Here is a 19,849-nt window from a genome sequence, read left to right as displayed (position 1 = left end):
TAATATTTTCGTATATGTTTGTAGACTGTTTTCGCAAAACTAATGCCGAGAATTTTAGTGGCAGTGAAAAGAGGGAACTATTGACGAGAGATACGGATACGTAATGTATCAGATGCGCTGAACTCTAGAATACCGAATAACTCACTCTACAACGATTCCTCTTCATACAAATTATTAATTGACTTTTAAGAAACCATTTACTCAGCAAACACATTTTCTGAAACGGAACAATGGAATGTTCGTCACGCTAAAGAGTTTCTCAGTATTCGTGGTCCAAAGGTTTTAAGTAAGTCATAACAGTAAACTTCAACCAAGACCCTCTGGAGCGTCATTTTGGAATTTTCTGGTGTGACAACCATCCATCAGCTGTAAATTTTTTGCAGTTACATACGTTACGGTGCGTGTAAGTCCCCGTCAAGACGGCTGTGTCTGCATGCGTTAACTCTGAACCGACTTCAGATGCGTTCATGTGCTGAAGAAATGGAGGTACGAAACAAACGCATTAACGTATGTGCTGAGGACAAAATTAAGGAAAAAATGGTTATAGAGGACTGTGAGAATGATCTTCCTATTCTGTATAAAGCCAACATTCCAAAACACTGTTTAGTTTGTCACACAGCAGGTTACACTTTCAAAAAGCTTATTAAACAGCTGTGTGGAGTGCTCTCAAACCCTTGTGAATGAAATGTTGCAACCTTCAACGCCATAAAGGACTTCGGCTCTGTTTATGGCCTTTCTTATTTGACTTACCCGTCTGAAAACGTTTTCATCTCTCTTTTACAGGTCGAAGTACTTCTTGAAAGCCTTCCATATCAAATCTATGGAGTGATGTATTTTATGAGTGTTTAGACAGCACTGGCGAAATTGTTGTTGAAACATGTGATTTAGGCTTATGTCCGAAAATAAACTTGATCTTGGCAGTAAATAAATTTTCCATTTCATGAAGTGTCGCTTTTTCTTCCACACGAAAGAAGTCAGCAAAGAGCTCTTGTCGGCGAAGACTGCGAACTCGTCACGCAAACTTTCGAAAGTTTCCGACAGCTGACAGGTACAAATTATATGGGTGAGTTTATATCATCTTGTACCTCCTACATTTTAGTCTGTATTACTGATTGGTATGTGCCTCAATAGATGATTTTTTGCATGTTAAGTTGTATTTCGATTTTCGTCATTACACACTGAAGAAACTGGTAGACCTGCCTAATATCGTTAGGGCCCCAGCGAGCACGCAGAAGTGCCGCAACACGACGCGGTATGGACTCGACCAATGTCTGAAGTAGTGCTGGAGGGAATTCACACCATTAATCCCCCTGCAGGGCTGTCCATAAATCCGTGAGAATACAAGGGGGTGGAGATGTCTTCTGAACTACACGTTGCAAGGTATCCCAGATATGCTCAACAGTGTTCGTGTCTGGGGAGTTTGGTTGCCAGCGGAAGTGTTTAAAGTCAGAAGAGTGTTCCAGGAGCCAGTCTTTAGCGATTCTGGACGTTTGGGGTGTCGCATTGTCCTGCTGGAATTGTCCAAGTCCGTCGGAATGCACAGTGGACATGAATGGATGCAGGTGATCAGACAGGATGCTTACGTACGTGTTACCTGTCAGAGTCGTATCTAGACGTATCATGGGTCACATATCACTCCAACTGCACACGCCCCACACCATTACAGAGCCTCCACCATCTTGAACAGTCGCCTGCTGACATGCAGGGTCTATGAATTTATGAGGTCGTCTCCATACCCGAACACATCCATCCACTCGATACAATTTGAAACGAGACTCGTCCGACCAGGCATGTTTCCAGTCATCAGCCGTCCAGTGTCGGTGGTGACGCGCTGAAGTTTCACAATTGCCTTACAGGAGTCAACGTTTTATATTTCAGTGTAGGCGGCATAGTTAACTCATCTTGTCTTAATCTCGTCAAATACAGCGTTTGAAAATTGTCTATGATCCAACTAGTACATGTATTAAAACGTTATTCGCCCAACGCTGAGCGACTGTAGAGCCGTCTAGTGGTTGGCCAGTGGAAACTTGTTGAATGTCCACACTACTTCTTCTAGACGCTATGGTCCACCAAATGTTGATACAAGTTGCGGACTGCTGTTACAATTTCTCCACACTAAAGCAACCAGAAGTTTGTCTTACCTGAATGATTTTAACGTTTTATACAATCACTGATCCACAGCTATTCGCGAGTTACTACACCGAGTAGTTCAGTGGGATTGTTACAAAAAAAGCGCTTGCCACATGTCTCGTGATGTTAACAAAACACGCCATGAGGATTTTTGAAGTACAACGAGAAAGTTCACACGTAAATAACTTCACTCAAAATGTCTAAGCTTTCACTAAATAGTTCAAAACTGGAGTCACTTTATACTTACGAAACGAGAACAGACAAAATGCAAGATTTTCTTTAAAAATGGTTCAAATGGCTCTGAGCACTATGGGACTTAACTTCTAAGGTCATCGTTCCTCTATAACTTAGAACTACTTAAACGTAACTAACCTAAGGACATCACACACATCCATGCCCGAGGCAGGATTCAAACCTGCGACCGTAGCGGTCACGCGGTTCCGGACTGTAGCGCCTAGAACCGCTCGGCCACCCCGCCCGGCCAAGATTTGCTTTATCTCAGAACGAATTTGCGTAGCGCAGTTTAACATTGGTCTATACAATGAGACGGTTGACGAGCGACTCCGAGAGACACAGAAGAGTAGTAAAAAGGATTAAACAATGCGCGGGAGGTGATTAATTCCTATTGGCTGATGATTTAGGAAGCCATTCAGAATGGCTCCAGCCCTCAAATACTCGCAGTAATTTCTGAGTCATCCAGCAGAATCACAGAAGGCCATTTGTAAAAGAAATTCTGTATTTACGAAACCGTATTTAATTTAAATAAAAAACGGTTTATCCTCATAAATGGAATAGCAATTGATATAGCACCTATCTTTTGTTCTGACATGCTCTTACACAAAAGCATGCACACTAGGGTATACCTCACACGATTCACGATTGTACATGAGCTTTTCCATAGTTTTAATAAAATAAAATGTCCACACTTTACGTACGTCTTTCATAGACTTCCGCACTCTCTCTACAGCCTTCGCACAGCAAAACATGATTAAATAATGATTTTTGAAGGTGATTATTATAACATCAGCAGCTGCTGAAGTGAAAACAAAGAACAAACTAAAAAAGCAACTTGTATGTACTGATATTGTTAGTTATATTTTCAACTGACGCTGTAGGAGAATACTTGAGAGTGCCTAGCCCAGTTTCTTTACACCCGGAAAGTTATTACGGAATTTAAGCAAAAGCTTATATCTCGAAATGTATTGGAGATACTGAACTGAGATTTTTACGGTATACCTGAAATATTAATACAAATCTGTATATGGAATATGAAACGGATCGACCAAAAATAAATAGCACTTTTTTATATTCATAGAGAGTGTGCATAACAGATGCGTACGCATGCGGACAGCAAGTACCTTTCTCCAGTGGCCAGCGACAACTGTGCTAAGTTGACAGATTTCGGGATCGCTTACTTCGATTGCAGGGTCAAATGACTCGGAATAATTTGCTACGTTACAGGGATCCCACCAGGGCCATTGCTAGGGGTTTTGCTGCCATAGGCTATAACTCGAAACTGACGTCCCCTCTTTTTTTACTACTATCGGTCTCCCCTATATCCCCCTCCCCCTCCTCCTCCTCCTCCTCCTCCTCCTCCTCCTCCTCCTCCACCACTACCATCACCACCACCACAACAACAATCAACCTTCAACTGCAAATAATGCAAATTCCTATTATACTTTTTGTGGTGTCACCGCCAGACACCACACTTGCTAGGTGGTAGCTTAAATCGGCCGCGGTCCATTAGTACATGTTGGACCCGCGTGTCGCCACTGTCAGTACTTGCAGACCTAGCGCCACCACATGGCAGGTCGAGAGAGGCGGACGAGCACTCGCCCCAGTTGTACGGACGACATTGCTAGCGACTAGACGTACGAAGCCTTCCTCTCATTTGCCGAGAGACAGTTGGAGTAGCCTTCAGCTAAGTCCATAGCTACGACCTAGCAAGGCGCAGTTAACCATATCTGGAGAGAGTCTTACTTGTATTCACCATAGAGATGTACCACACAAGAGAATAAAGTTAAGTATATGAGACGCTCCGTTCTTTTCTTATTAGCATTCATTGAGCATCCTGTTTCAGACTTCACGATATTCTGGGTGAGATTATAGCGTGCCTATTCGGCCCGTCTAAATAACACTGTGTCGGCACTTCTGTCGACACATAACACTTTTAATGATTAAACTGTGTTGTTGTTGTTGTTGTTATTGTGGTCTTCAGTCCTGAGACAGGTTTGATGCAGCTGTCCATGCTAATCTATCCTGTGCAAGCTTCTTCATCTCCTAGTACCTACTGCAGCCTACATCCTTCTGAATCTGTATTCATCTCTTGGTCTTCCTCTACGATTTTTACCCTCCACGCTGCCCTCCAATACTAAATTGGTGATCCCTCGATGTCTCAGAACATGTCCTACCAACCGATCCCTTCTTCTAGTCAAGTTGTGCCACAAGCTCCTCTTCTCCCCAATTCTGTTCAATACCTCCTCATTAGTTATGTAATCTACTCATCTAATCTTCAGCATTCTTCTGTAGCACCACATTTCGAAAGCTTCTATTTTCTTCTTGTCTAGGCTATTTATCGTCCACGTTTCACTTCCATACATGGCTACGCTCCATACAAATACTGTCAGAAACGACTTCCTGACACTTAAATCAATACTCGATGTTAACAAATTTCTCTTCTTCAGAAACGCTTTCCTTGCCATCGCCAGTCTACATTTTATATCCTCTCTACTTCGACCATCATCAGTTATTTTCCTCCCCAAATAGCAAAACTCCTTTACTACTTCAAGTGTCTCATTTCCTAATCTAATTCCCTCAGCAACACCCGACTTAATTCTATTACATTCCATTATCCTCATTTTGCTTTTGTTGATGTTCATCTTATATGCTCCTTTCAAGACACTGTCCATTCCGTTCAACTGGTCTTCCAAGTCCTTTGGTGTCTCTGACAGAATTACAATGTCATCGGCGAACCTCACAGTTTTTATTTCTTCTCCATGGATTTTAATACCTACTCCGAACTTTTCTTTTGTTTCCTTTACTGCTTGCTCAATATACAGATTGGATAACATCGGGGAGAGGCTACAACCCTGTCTTACTCCCTTCCCAACCACTGCTTCCCTTTCATGCCCCTCGACTCTTATAACTGCCATCTGGTTTCTGTACAAATTGTAAACAGCCTTTCGCTCCCTGTATTTTACCCCTGCCACCTTCAGAATTTGAAAGAGAGTAATCCAGTTAACATTGTCAAAAGCTTTCTCTAAGTCTACAAATGCTAGAAACGTAGGTTTGCCTTTTCTTAATCTTTCTTCTAAGATAAGTCGTAAGGTTAGTATTGCCTCACGTGTTCCAACATTTCACGGAATCCGAACTGAATATCGCCAGCCCATATCGCTAGTAGGGCTGGCTAATGGCTCTGAGCACTATGCGACTTAACTTCTGAGGTCATCAGTCGCCTAGAACGTAGAACTAATTAAACATAACTAACCTATGGACACTTCCTGGCAGATTAAAACTGTGTGCCGGACCGAGACTCGAACTCGGGACCTTTGCCTTTCGCGGGCAAGTGCTCTACCACTGAACTACCCAAGCACGACTCACACTCCGTCCTCACAGCTTTAATTCCACCAGTACCTCGTCTCCTACCTTCCAAACTTCACAGAAGCTCTCCTGCGGATCTTGCAGAACTAGCACTCCTGGAAGTAAGTAACCTCAGGACAGCACACACATCCATGCCCGAGGCAGGAATCGAGCCTGCGACCGTAGAGGTCGCTCGGCTCCAGACTGTAGCGCCTAGAACCGCACGGCCACTGCGGTCGGCATCACTAGTAGGTCGGTGGTCTTAACGCTCTGGTTGATCAGTGTAAAAATAGTCCAGCTGTCAGGTAATGAGGAAAACAAAATGCTGTACAAAGCGTCGGCACAAAAATATAAGAATTAAACTCTGATCGCATGTTCTTAACACACTTCAGAAAAACACTGTCGGACTGAAATTCTTCAGTTACTTAGAAAAACAGCTAATGCTTTTACAAATTCAGAACCCATTTAGGATGATGGCAAAGTCCGACAGAAATTCTAAATCAGACCTCTTAGCAACAAATAATCCTGAATTAATAACTAGCATCAGAACCGATTCAGAGATTAGAGAACACAGTGTTGTCGTAGCAAGACTGAATATTGTAATCCCCAAATCCTCGAAAAATAAGCGAAAAATATACATCTTCAAAACAGCAGATAAAAATTCACTTCACGCTTTCGTCAGAGACAATCTCCACTCATTAAAAAATATTAATATAAGTGTAGACCAGATGTGGCTTGAATTCAAAGAAATAGTATCGGCAGCAATTGAGAGATTTATACAAAATAAATTAACAAACGACGGAGCTGATCCTCCTTGGTACACAAAACGGGTCAGAACACTGTTGCAGAAACAACGAAACAAACATGCCAAACAGTCGCAAAATCCCCAAGATTGGCGATCTTTTACAGAAGCTCGAAATTTAGCGTGGACTTCAATGTGACATGCTTATAACAGTTTCCACAACTAGATTCGAGTCTTCCCTCGGGCATGGGGTGTGTGTGTTTGTCTTTAGGATAATTTAGGTTAAGTAGTGTGTAAGCTTAGGGCCTGATGACCTTAGAAGTTCAGTCCCATAAGATTTCACACACATGTGAACATTTTCAGTAACGTAGAAGTAAACATCCTCGGAGTAGTGAAGCAACTTAAATCACTTAATAAAAGTAAGTCTTCTGGTCCAGACTGTAAACCGAGTAGGTTCCTTTCGGAGTATGCTGATGCATTAGCTCCACAATTAACAATCATATACAACCCTTCGCTCGACGAAAGATCCGTACCCAAAGACTGGAAAGTTCCACAGGTCACACCAATATTCAAGAAAAGTAGTAGGACTAATCCACTAAATTACAGGCCCATATTGTTGACGTCGATATGCAGCATGATATTGGAATATACATTGTGTTCGAACATTATGAAGTACCTAGAAGAAAACGGTATATTGAAAACATCGTTCCTTTGAAACACAACTAGCTCTTTATTCACATGAAGTGCTGGGTGCTGTTGACAAGGGATTGCCGATCGATTCGGTATTTCTGGATTTCCGGAAGGCTTTTGACACTGTACCATACAAGCCGCTCGTAATGAAATTGCGTGCTTATGTGACTGGATCTGTGATATCCTGTCAGAGAGGTCACAGTTCGTAGTAATTGATGGAAAGTCATCGAGTAAAACAGAAGTCATTTCCGGCGTTCCCAAAGCTAGTGTTTGCTGTTCCTTATCTATAAAAACAATCTGGGAGACAATCTGAGCAGCCGTCTTCGGTTGTTGGCAGATGACTCTGTCGTTTATCGACTAATAAAGTCATCAGAAGATAAAAAAAACTACAAATCGATTTAGAAGAAATATCGGAATGGTACGAAAAGTGGCAGTTGACCTTAAATAACGAAAACTGTGAGGTTATCCATATGAGTGCTAAAAGGAACTCGATAAACTTCGGTTACACGTTAAATCAGTCAAATCTAAAAGCCGTAAATTCAACTAAATACCTTAGTATTACAATTACGAACAACTTAAATTGGAAGGAACACATAGAAAGTGTTGTGGGGAAGGCTAACCAAAGACAGCGTTTTATTGGCAGGATACTTAGAAAATGTAACAGACCTACTAAGGAGACTGCCTACACTACGCTTGTCCGTCCTCTTTTAGAATACTGCTGCACGGTGTGGGATCGTTACCAGATAGGACTGAAGCAGTACATCGAAAAAGTTCAAAGAAAAGCAGCACGTTTTGTATTATCGCGAAATATGGGAGAGAGTGTCACAGAAATGATACAGGATGTGGGCTGGAAATCGTTAAAAAGAAAGGCGTTTTTCGTTGCGACGGAATCTTCTCACGAAATTGCAATCACCAACTTTGTCTTCCGAATGCGATAATATTTTGTTGACACCGACCTACATACGGAGGAACGATCACCACGATAAAATAAGGGAAATCAGAGCTCGTACGGAAAGATATAGGTGTTCATTCTTTCCGCGCGCTATACGTGATTGGGACAATAGAGAATTGAGAAGGTGGTTCGATGAACCCTCTGCCAGGCACTTGAATGTGATTTGCAGAGTAACCAAGTAGATGTAGATGTAGATGTGGATGTAGGGAAGAGTCAGATTTTATGGATCAAAGAAGAGTGTTCTTCTTCTGGCGAGGCCGAACAAGAGGCAAGCTCAGAAATATTACGAAACTAAGAATCAGTCTTCCTGTCGGGGCCGAGGCTACGCTGCGGGATGCAGAACGGTGAGGTTGGCTTGGAAGGTGATCGTGGTGCTTTGACCTCCTGATGGTGTAAATGCCGTATAAACATCCGGCGCCTGGGCCAGGAAGCTCGCTCGGCGGCGAATCGCTGCCCAGGGCCCGCGCGACGCCCTAAATCCAGCCCTCAGGGCCGGGATACACTCAGTCCTTTCTCCTGTCACGTGGCTGACGTAAGAAAGAAGTCTGGGGCGGCAGAGATCTCTCTGCTGGCACTTCGGACACCGTCCGCAAGTCGAGTGTGACGCGGCAGCCCGCGAATACCTTCTGCAAGGTCACAGGCTGCCTGCGTAACTGCAATGTAGTTTGGGTTGCAGGATCGGCAGGCGCAAGTCCTGCGCACAGCTACAGGCAAGGATCCCTCCACATCTGGAATGCCTTCCTTGATTGAGAAAAGTTGCTCCATTGCGATTTTTGACAACACTGCCGCAGTTCCACTATTTAACAATGTCTGCTCACAACAGACTCGTCGAATGCACGTCTGTTGTTTGCAGGTGCCACCGTAGTTATTGCGCTGCCGTCGCTTACACGTCGGGAACTTTTTGGGTGGTCGGTGCGTAACCGGCGTAATTGCCGTTCGTTACTATCGTATAGAGTCACGTGTTACTTTCAGGTTACTCGCGCTTGAATTTCTTATAGCGAGAACTACTCTACTGAAGTCTCAATATTTCACCATTCAGTATTTCTTCCGTTATTTATTTAAATGAAGGTGACTTTCCATTGTTTTCTCATCAAGCGCTTATTTCACAGATATTATTACTCTGTAAATTTTAGATTTCTTTTTTGTTTCAGGCACAAAAGATATGACTTCCATAAATACGATTCCTAATACTTTACTCACTTTCACTAACTTCTATTCCAAACGCTTTCGCACCACATTATTTTCTGCTTGCGTATGCTGTTTTAGATAGTGACACTACAAATGACATCACGTAATCCAGATTTTTTTCTTTGTGTACTGTGAACCATTCCATAGCTTTTTGCCAAGAACGGTGCAGCAACTGGACTCTTAGTGCCAACATTTGACTCAAAACCTATCTCGTTAGCCTGAGGCTTGACAGCAAAAAAAGTAAATCGCCAAATATACCTTCTTACTTTAAAGATAATGAAATTTACCTTAGTGCTCAGTTCTGAATCTGAGAAAAGAAGTCACTGTTCTTGCCTCTAAATGATTGCAGCGAAATTATCTTGGGGATTAATAGTTCGAAACAGTGCTCGTGTCCTTCCAGACCCGCCCAATCTAATTCCACTGTAGAGAATAAATCCATTTAAAAATTGATAATCCATCATTACACCAACTTATTTAGTCGTTTTCAGTCGTTAATCAAAATCTCAACAGACTGTGTTAAGAACGGTACTAGAATCTATACACATAGAAACATCTTTCTACTTGAACAGGGCGTTATTTCACACATTGTAAATGTGCGTTTTCGACATCGTTACAGCGACATCAGTTTTGATAGAGCTTTACTCCGGGAATAATGCTCTTTCAATGGAAATGGAAATGCCGTGTGGCTAGGGCCTCCCATCGGGTAGACCGGTAACCTGGTCCAGGTCTTTCAGTTGACGCCACATTGGTCAACCTGCGCGCTGGATGGGGATGAAATGATGATGATCGGGACAACACAACACCCAGTCCCTGAGCGGAGAAAATCTCCGATCCTGCTGGGAATGGAACCCGGGCCGTTAGGTATGGCATTCCGTCGCGCTGACCACTCAGCTACCAGGGGCGGACATGCTCTTTCAAATGATGAACAACTTCACATACCGTCTACCGAAAACGTAATGAACTACTCTCTACGTTTTGCTTTCCGTAGTTCTACTGTTGTTATTTCTGCACATGTGTTGTAAGCTGCATAATGGCGTCAAGTATTGAGTTTGAGCATAGTGAGAGTGCCAAGAAACGAAAGAAAGGAGAACGTAATTTTGGAAATTACAAACAGAATGTTATAAAAACAGAAAGAATGAAAGTGTACCACCGGTAAAAGAGAACATATTGCAGAAAGAAAAGTCGGTGGAGAATGGAGGTCAATACAATGCTTACGTAGCTGAATCAAAAGATTTCATTGCATTTAATGCTGCATATTGCAGAAGAAATACAAACTTTGAGGTTCGCCGATGACATTGTAATTCTGTCAGAGACAGCAAAGGACTTGGAAGAGCAGTTGAACGGAATGGACAGTGTCTTGAAAGGAGGGTATAAGATGAACATCAACAAAAGCAAAACGAGGATAATGGAATGTAGTCGAATTAAGTCGGGTGATGCTGACGGAATTAGATTAGCAAATGAGACACTTGAAGTAGTAAAGGAGTTTTGGTATTTGCGGAGCAAAATAACTGATGATGGTCGAAGTAGAGAGGATATAAAATGTAGACTGGCAATGGCAAGGAAAGCGTTTCTAAAGAAGAGAAATTTGTTAACATCGAGTATAGATTAAGTGTCAGGTAGTCGTTTCTGAAAGTATTTGTATGGAGTGTAGCCATGTATGGAAGTGAAACATGGACGATAAATAGTTTAGACAAGAAGAGCCGGCTGGAGTGGCCGTGCGGTTCTAGGCGCTATAGTCTGGAGCCGAGCGACCGCTACGGTCGCAAGTTCGAATCCTGCCTCGGGCATGGATGTGTGTTATGTCCTTAGGTTAGTTAGGTTTAATTAGTTCTAAGTTCTAGGCGACTGATGACCTGAGAAGTTAAGTCGCATAACGCTCAGAGCCATTTTAGACAAGAAGAGAATAGAAGGATTTGAAATGTGGTGCTACTGAAGAATGCTGAAGATTAGATGGGTAGATCACATAACTAATGATGAGGTATTGAATAGAATTGGGGAGAAGAGGAGTTTGTGGCACAACTTGACAGGCCGGCCGCGGTGGCCGTGCGGTTCTGGCGCAGCAGTCCGGAACCGCGGGACTGCTACGGTCGCAGGTTCGAATCCTGCCTCGGGCATGGTGTGTGTGATGTCCTTAGGTTAGTTAGGTTTAGGTAGTTCTAAGTTCTAGGGGACTTATGACCTAAGATGTTGTGTCCCATAGTGCTCAGAGCCATTTGAACCATTTTTTGACTAGAAGAAGGGATCGGTTGGTAGGACTTGTTCTGAGGCATCAAGGGATCACCAATTTAGTACTGGAGGGCAGAGTGGAGGGTAAAAATCGTAGAGGGTGACCAAGAGATGGATACACTAAGCAGATTCAGAAGGATGTAGGCTGCAGTAGGTACTGGGAGATGAAGAAGCTTGCACAGGATAGAGCAGCATGGAGAGCTACATCAAACCAGTCTCAGGACTGAAGACCACAACAACAACAACATTGCGTCTGAAAATAGGGCGACAAAATAATGGTTCATTCTTTCTAGTTGCCATGACAAGTGTTCTGAAAAGCTCACAGGAAATGACTGTACTGATGTACTGCGGCGCTTGAACGAGTTTAATACAAAAAGTGAACCGGACGCATATTTAATCGGTTTTGTTGTTGTAATAAGCAGGAGGACGGGCAAGGGGGGCGAGCGTACTAAAAAGTGGCTGCAGACGTCTTCTGTGATTTCTTTGTGGCAGTAAACACTGAACAGCTTAAAACGTGCCGTGCGGCTTTCGTTTCTCTCTTTGGTATAAGAGTGAAAAGAGTTACGAGACTTCATTCATTAATGATCGCACGAGATACGTAGGGAACTGGCAGTAAGAACCATACAGTGGCACCGGCTCGTCTGAAACTCATTCATGATCACTTAGCCATTTCATGTACGAGAGCCACAGTTCTCTTCACGCTATTTTAGATATAATATTTGGACACCAGGCTCTCCATTCGCGCTATGTACGACGTGTTTCAAACAAAACACCCCAATTATTACATTATATACAAGAACTACGCTAAATATTTCAGGAGAAATTTCATTCTGCAATTCGGTCCACTACTGTTGACACATGTACGAAATGCGAAGAACTCAAATTAAAAATCAAAAGCTCTGTGTTGAACGACATTACTAAAAGAGCAGCTGCTGCAGACGTCGTACATAACCGCCGAGCTGAAAAGTTCTCCAAGGTCATGAGAATTACTGACGAAAGATGCAAACATAGTGATTCACTTCTTGGTATTTTTTTTTTGGTCTTCATGCAAAACTTGTCACTGCCAAAACTGCCTGTACATGATGTTTTCTATCTTCGGCAGCTATGGATAAATGCGTATTCTATCTATGACATGAAGAGTAATGAGTCTGTAATGCATGTATACCGTGGAGGCATTGCGAAGAGAAGAGCAAATGAAGCATGCCCCTTTCTATTTGGTCACATAAAAGAATATGTATCAGGAAAGCTCAAAGAGCTTCGTTTGTTTTTCGACGGTTGCGTTAGGCATAATACGAATCACTGTGCATCTTTGGTGGGCACTAAACCTTTCGATAAAGTGGAACAGTTTTTTCCGATTAGTGGACATCCGTATAATGTCTATGGCAGGAAATTTTCCAAGTGAAACGTGCAACCAGAAGAGCTGATAGCGTATACGGTGAAAGAATACTGTGAAATGATTGCCAGTACTTCCAAAAATCATGTTTCACTATAAATCGTAATAGAAACTGATCTACAGCTTCTACGAGTGATGGGCATCATATTGCGGGAAAGGGGGACTGTCGAACGAATCATAACGTAGACATGTTTCAAAAAGGCAGGAAGTCATGTTTCAACCACTTTCCTTTACGTATTTTGAATCGAGTTACAGTCAGGTGTTGTGGCTTCTGAATACATAGGAGGATTACAGAAGCATACATTTGATTTTTTATTTTCGGGTGTGTCTGTTGTTTTTAATTTTGAGAATGCTTACTCTGGATCAGTGGCTATTAACTGGAAAAAAAATGCAAGACATGCAATCTTTACTTGATTATGTTTCGCATGAATACAGGTTTTTCTACGATGATTTGATGAAATGTTCTGTTGACCTGTACATAACACTGCTGCTGCTGTTGACGAGGATGATCATGCTGTTGCTGCTGATCAATGACGTCATGTTGTGTGTACTTGGACTAGAGTTACTATCAGTACTCTGACAATGTATGAGTAAAGAAATGCACAACTTCAAAAACAAGTGAACGCATAACTTGACCGTACACATTAATTACTTCCTCAAGAAAAGGACGTAATTCCAAGATTTTGGACTTTTTTTTTCAAACAGATTACAAAACTTAACAACTGCAATAATTGGAAAATATCCATTTCATGGTGTTCTTTAAACATTGCAAAGCCCAGCCTGTTCCATTGTATACACTCATCCATGTTTGTCTTCGTTCCTGAAAGCTTAAGGTTTTGAAGTAGGGACCTTTCAAAAATGACTTTGTCAACAAGTTTGTTTGTGTGGCCATCCTCCGCAGCAAGCACATAAATACTTGTTTTGTAAATAAAACTGCCTTTCCCTGATGCTAGTTACTTTATTTATCTCATACGCGTTTCGCCTTCTCCTGTTCTAAGGCATCATGAGTGGCATCTATAACGATACATGTTTGTTAGTTTTAGATTATTAAACATTTCACTTCGCGATACTTTTGTAAAAAAAAAGTAATTACTTACGATTTGTTGATCTGCAGTTCCTCACATCTGGTCTGGAGGTCGCACTACCACTTTTATCACTGCCATATAATCACATCTTTCTGTTCTCGCCTTCCACACACTGTTCAGCATGATTCTCACTCTTTTTTGTGGTGGACTATTGTTCTTTTCTCACTCGATACAACTATTTCGTCGTACACTGTTTTTCACAACGTAAATATTGCGACTCCATTACGTGTTTCACTTTCTTTTGTATGTTTACCCATTTGTTGCCAACCTGACGAAGTATATGTTCGAGACTAACTTCTATTTGTCAGTTGTAACTTGGCTGTGATTGGCTCTCGACTGTCAAAAACAGCACTGGAATATCCTTCAGGTTCGTACTTAACAACTGTCCGACCGATTTATATAGGAGTCCTAGAGTATTCATCCTCCATTTCCACGTCAAATGACGCCGCTCAGAAATGGGCAATGAACAACGATCTCTTTATCTTTTAGATATTATGACGTCAAATTTAGTTATAGTGGCTGACAACTGTTGTTGAACAGCCTCCGAAGTATTTCTTTATTTCGGGCACGCACAATTTAGTAATTTCAGTGTGGTAATGGGCAAGTTACAAGTATAATATCAGCACTTTTAGTCACAGTTAACACTTAATGTTCGTTACAGGATAACGTCGGCAGTCAAAATCTTCATAAACACTCCGCAAGACACCATGCGGTGTGTGGCGGAGGCTGCCCTGTGCCACTTCTAGTCATTTTCTTCCCTGTTTCACCTGAAAATAGAGCGAGGAGAAAAGAATGAGACCTAATTTCTCTTGTCTTCCTGGTCCTTAGGCGAAATATACAATGGCAGCAGTAGAATCGTTTGGCAGTCATCTTCGAATCCCGGTTCTCTAAATTTTCTCCGTATTGCGCCTTGGAAAGAACGGCGCCTTCTCTCCAGGGATTGCCAATTGGATTCCTGAAGCATGTCCGTAACACTTGCGCGTTCCCCGAACCTACCAGTAACAAATCTAGCTGCCCGCCTCTGAATTGCTTTGATGTCTTTCTTTATTCCGACCTGGTACTGATCCCAAACACTCGAGCAGTACTCAAGAATAGGTCGTGCTAGCGTTCTCGTTTGCAGATGAACCACAATTTCCTAAAAGTCTCCCGATAAACCGAAGTCGACCGTTCGGCTTTCCTATAACAATCCTCACGTGTTCGTTCAATTTCAAATCCCTTTGCGACCTTAGGCTCAGATATCTAAAACAGATGACTGTATCAAACAGGACACTACTTACACTGTATCCGAACATTACGGGTTTATTTTTCCTACTCATCCGTATCAACTTACATTTTTGTGCGTTTAAAGCAAGCTGCTATTCAGCGCACCAACTAGAAATTTTGTCTATTTCATCTTGAGTGCTTCTACAGTCATTCAACTTCGACACCTCCCCGTATACTACAGCATCGTCAGCAAACAGCCACAGAGTACTGTCCATCTACATCTACATCTACATCTACATCGATACTCTGCAAATCAGATTCAAGTGCTTGGCAGAGGGTTCATCGAACCACCTTCACAATTCTCTATTATTCCAATCTCGTATACCGCGCGGAAAGAATGAACACCTATATCTTTCCGTACGAGCTCTGATTTCCCTTATTTTATCGTGGTGACCGTTCCTCGCTATGTAGGTCGGTGTCAACAAAATATTTTCGCATTCGGAGGAGAAAGTTAAAGATTGGAATTTCGTGAGAAGATTCCGTCGCAACAAATAACGCCTTTCTTTTAATGATTTCCAGCCCAAATCCTGTACCATTTCTGTGACACTCTCTTTGAACTTTTTTGATGTACTCCCTGAGTCCTATCTGGTAAGGATCCCACACCGCGCAGCAGTATTCTTAAAAGAGGGCGGAGAAGCGTAGTGTAGGCAGTCTCCTTAGTAGGTCTGTTACATTTTCTAAGTGTCCTTCCAATAAAATGCAGTCTTTGGTTAGCCTTTCCTACAACATTTTCTGTGTGTTCCTTCCAGTTTAAGTTGTTCGTAATTGTAATACCTAGGTATTTAGTTGAATTTACGGCTTTTAAATTAGTCTGAATTATAGTGTAACCGAAGTGTAACGAGTTCCTTTTAGCACCCATGTGGATGATCTCACACTTTTCGCTATTTAGCGTCAACTGCCAATTTTCGCAACATTCAGATATCTTTTCTAAATCGTTTTGCATTTCTTTTGATGACTTTATTAGGCCGGCCTATGTGGCCGAGCGGTTCTAGGCGCTACACTCTGGAACCGCGCGACCGCTACGGTCGCATTTTCGAATTCTGCCTCGGGAATGGATGTGTTTGATGTCCTTAGGGTATTTAGGTTTAATGAGTTCTAAGTTCTAGGCGACTGATGACCTCAGAAGTTAAGTCGCATAGTGCTCAGAGACATTTGAACCACTAAAATGTGATTTGTTTCTCCATACATAAAACCACCACAGTCGCAGGTAGGCGAATGAAGTATATGTAGTGAAAACAAGTGGTCTGGAAATGATCCGAGGTTTAATCTTACTCTGGTTATCGTAGGGGTAACTTGTCGGGATTCGTTACTGACCTGAAACCAAGTTACGCTCAGAAGCTGCAGTTATATTCGAGCATTTTCATTCGTTTTTTCTTTGATCCATGCGCTGTGAGACTATTAAAATTGGCAGGTATCGACTGTTCTTTTGCGTATAATATGTCAATATTCCACAAAAGGAAGCTTTATGTCCACAGGTTTCCTATTGTGTATAGCTTACTTGGAGAAGTCGTGTGTTTCCACATTTCCTTTAATTCCACTGTGGGTTTCAACCCATATGAATGTTATTCGCTTTTGTTGGCTTAGGCATTCATAGTGGATAGACCGAATTTTGAAAATATGTTCGGCACGATTTTCGAGAATTTAATCCTAGACAGCCCCTGCAGCGCACTCCTGTCGTCTGACGGAATTACAAGACTAGACTCTGCCAGACAGATTTAGCTGCTAACTGAAATTTTTGTGAAAAGCGGAGCTGAGGACGGAATACAGCGCATCATGCTTAGTTTTCGCCTGCAGTTTTTGAGATGTCCTTGAATAAGTGAATTACATGTTCGTCATGTTCATCCATATGAGTTGGTAACGCTTTGGTTGCCTGCAAAGGCAGCCTTTCCATCTGACGCGAATTTAGTTCATTTCCGCCTTGAATCTTTCAGAGTTGATAGCACTTGGCTGTCGTTCTCAATGGCCGCCTGCAGATGACACTGTCTCCGTACGGGCACAAATGTGACGTGAGCGTGGTACTCACAGCTGCCATATTTAAATCCCACAAGGCGAAACTATGAATTACGGCCCTGTCGATGTGGGGTTCTTTGTGTGCCTCTACGACGCAGATAGCCATAACGTAGATTCAACCACATCGGAGTGGAATATGTGGTAAGACAAATACACTACTGCCCATTAAAATTGCTACACCAAGAAGAAATGCAGATGATAAACGGGTATTCATTGGACAAATATATTATACTAGAACTGACATGTGATTACATTTTCACGCAGTTTGGGTGCATAGATCCTGAGAAATAAATACCCAAAACAACCACCTCTGGCCGTAAGAACGGCCTTAATACGCCTGGGCATTGAGTCAAAACAGAGCTTCGATAGCGTGTACAGGTACAGCTGCCCATGCAGCTTCAACACGATACCACAGTTCATCAAGAGTAGTGACTGGCGTATTGTGACGAGCCAGTTGCTCGGCCGCATTGACCAGACATTTTCAGTTGGTGAGAGATCTAGAGAATGTGCTGGCCAGGGCAGCAGTCGAACATGTTCTGTATCCAGAAAGGCCCGTACAGGACCTGCAATATGCGGTCGTGCATTATCCTGCTGATATATAGGGTTTCGCAGGTATCGAATGAAGGGTAGAGCCACGAGTCGTAACACATCTGAAATGTAACGTCCACTGTTCAAAGTGCCGTCAATGCGAACAAGAGGTGACCGACACGTGCAACCAATGGGACCCCATACCATCACGCCGGGTGATACGCCAGTATGGCGATGACGAATACACGCTTCCAATGTGCGTTCACCGCGATGTCACCAGACACGGATGCGACCATCATGATGCTGTAAACAGAACCTGGTTTCATCCGAAAAAAATGACGTTTTGCCATTCGTGCACCCAGGTTCGTCGTTGAGTACACCATCGCAGGCGCTCCTGTCTGTGATGCAGCGTCAAGGGTAACCGCAGCCACGGTCTCCGAGCTGATAGTCCATGCTGCTGCAAACGTCGTCAACTGTTCGTGCAGATTGTTGTCTTGCAAACGTCTCCATCTATTGACTCAGGGATCGAGACGTGGCTGCACGATCCGTTACATCCATGCGGATGAAATGCCAGTCATCTCTACTGCTAGTGATACGAGGCCGTTGGGATCCAGCACGGCGTTCCGTATTACCCTCCTGAACCCACCGATTCCGTATTCTGCGAACAGTCATTGGATCTCGACCAACGCGAGCAGCAATGCCACGATACGATAAACCGCAGTCGCGATAGGCTACAATCCGACCTTTATCAAAGTCGGAAACGTGATGGTACGCATTTCTCCTCCTTACACGAGGCATCACAACAACGTTTCACCAGGCATCGCCTGTGAACCGCTGTTAGTGTATGACTTTCCTCATGTCAGCACGTTGTAGGTGTCGCTACCGGCACCAACCTTGTGTGAATGCTCTGAAAAGGTAATTATTTGCATATCATAGCATATTCTTCCTGTCGGTCAAATTTCACGTCTGTAGCACGTCATCTTCGTGGTGTAGCAATTTTAAGGGCCTGTAGTGTATGTTTTGGAATTGATTAGGGGCAAAAGTAGTTGTAGAGACAACATTCTAGCCTTGTAACATCAGCCATCATGGCCTTGCTGTCTTGATACCGCGAACAGCTAAAATTAAGGGGAATTTACAACCGTAATTTTTCTCAAGATCGTGCTGCCCTTCTGTATGGTTAAATGATGATAGCATCCTCCTTGGGCAAAATATTTAGGAGGTAAAAGAGTTCCCCAATTTGGTACTGTGGTAGAGGAGTACTCAGAAGGGTCTCGTCATCAGAAAAAATAAAACTGGCATTCTATGGGGCAGGGCGTAGAATGTTAGATGCCTTAATCGAGTAGATAGCTCAGAGAATTTAGAAAGGGGTATGGATAGGTTTAAATTAGATGTAATGGGAATTAGTGAAGTGAAGTGCAGGGGCGGAGGCTACGACTTGTGGTTAGGTCAGTATAGGGTACAAATATGAAGTCAAATAAGGGTAATGCGGGAGTGCATAAGAAAATGGGAAATAAGATCAGCTACTACGAACAGTATAATGAACACATTATCACGACCAACATATTCGTGCATACGAAGCTAGCACCCACCACAGTTTTACAGTTTTATACGCCAAATAGCTCAGCAGACGTCTATAAAACGAGTCTGGTAGAAAGTGCAAACTAGCCAATCACGGATGCCTAGAACTCAAATTCAGGACACTTCTATCAATATCAAGAGTTCGGGTGGCAAAGTAGTACTAAGCAAAGAAGAAAAACAAGAAAAATGCAGAGGGGCTATACAAGGAAATGAACGTGGAGGCAATGTTATATAAAGGGAAGAGGAAGTAAATGAAGCTGAGAATGATGATACGACGCTGCGAGAATAATTTGACACAGCAGCGAAAGACCTAATGGAAAGAAGACTCCTGGAGTAGACGACATTCGCTCACAGTTACTGACATCATTTGAAAAACCAGACCTATTGTACCTGGTTTGCAAGATGACTGAGACAGGCGAAATAACCTCAGACTTCAAGAACTATGTAACAATTTAAATGTCAAATACGTCAAATGCTCACAAGTG

The sequence above is a fragment of the Schistocerca cancellata genome, chromosome 10, assembly GCF_023864275.1.
Source record: "Schistocerca cancellata isolate TAMUIC-IGC-003103 chromosome 10, iqSchCanc2.1, whole genome shotgun sequence".
Lineage (NCBI taxonomy): Eukaryota > Metazoa > Arthropoda > Insecta > Orthoptera > Acrididae > Schistocerca > Schistocerca cancellata.
The sequence above is the reverse complement of the archived record's forward strand: the minus strand, read 5'-3'. Positions refer to the sequence as shown.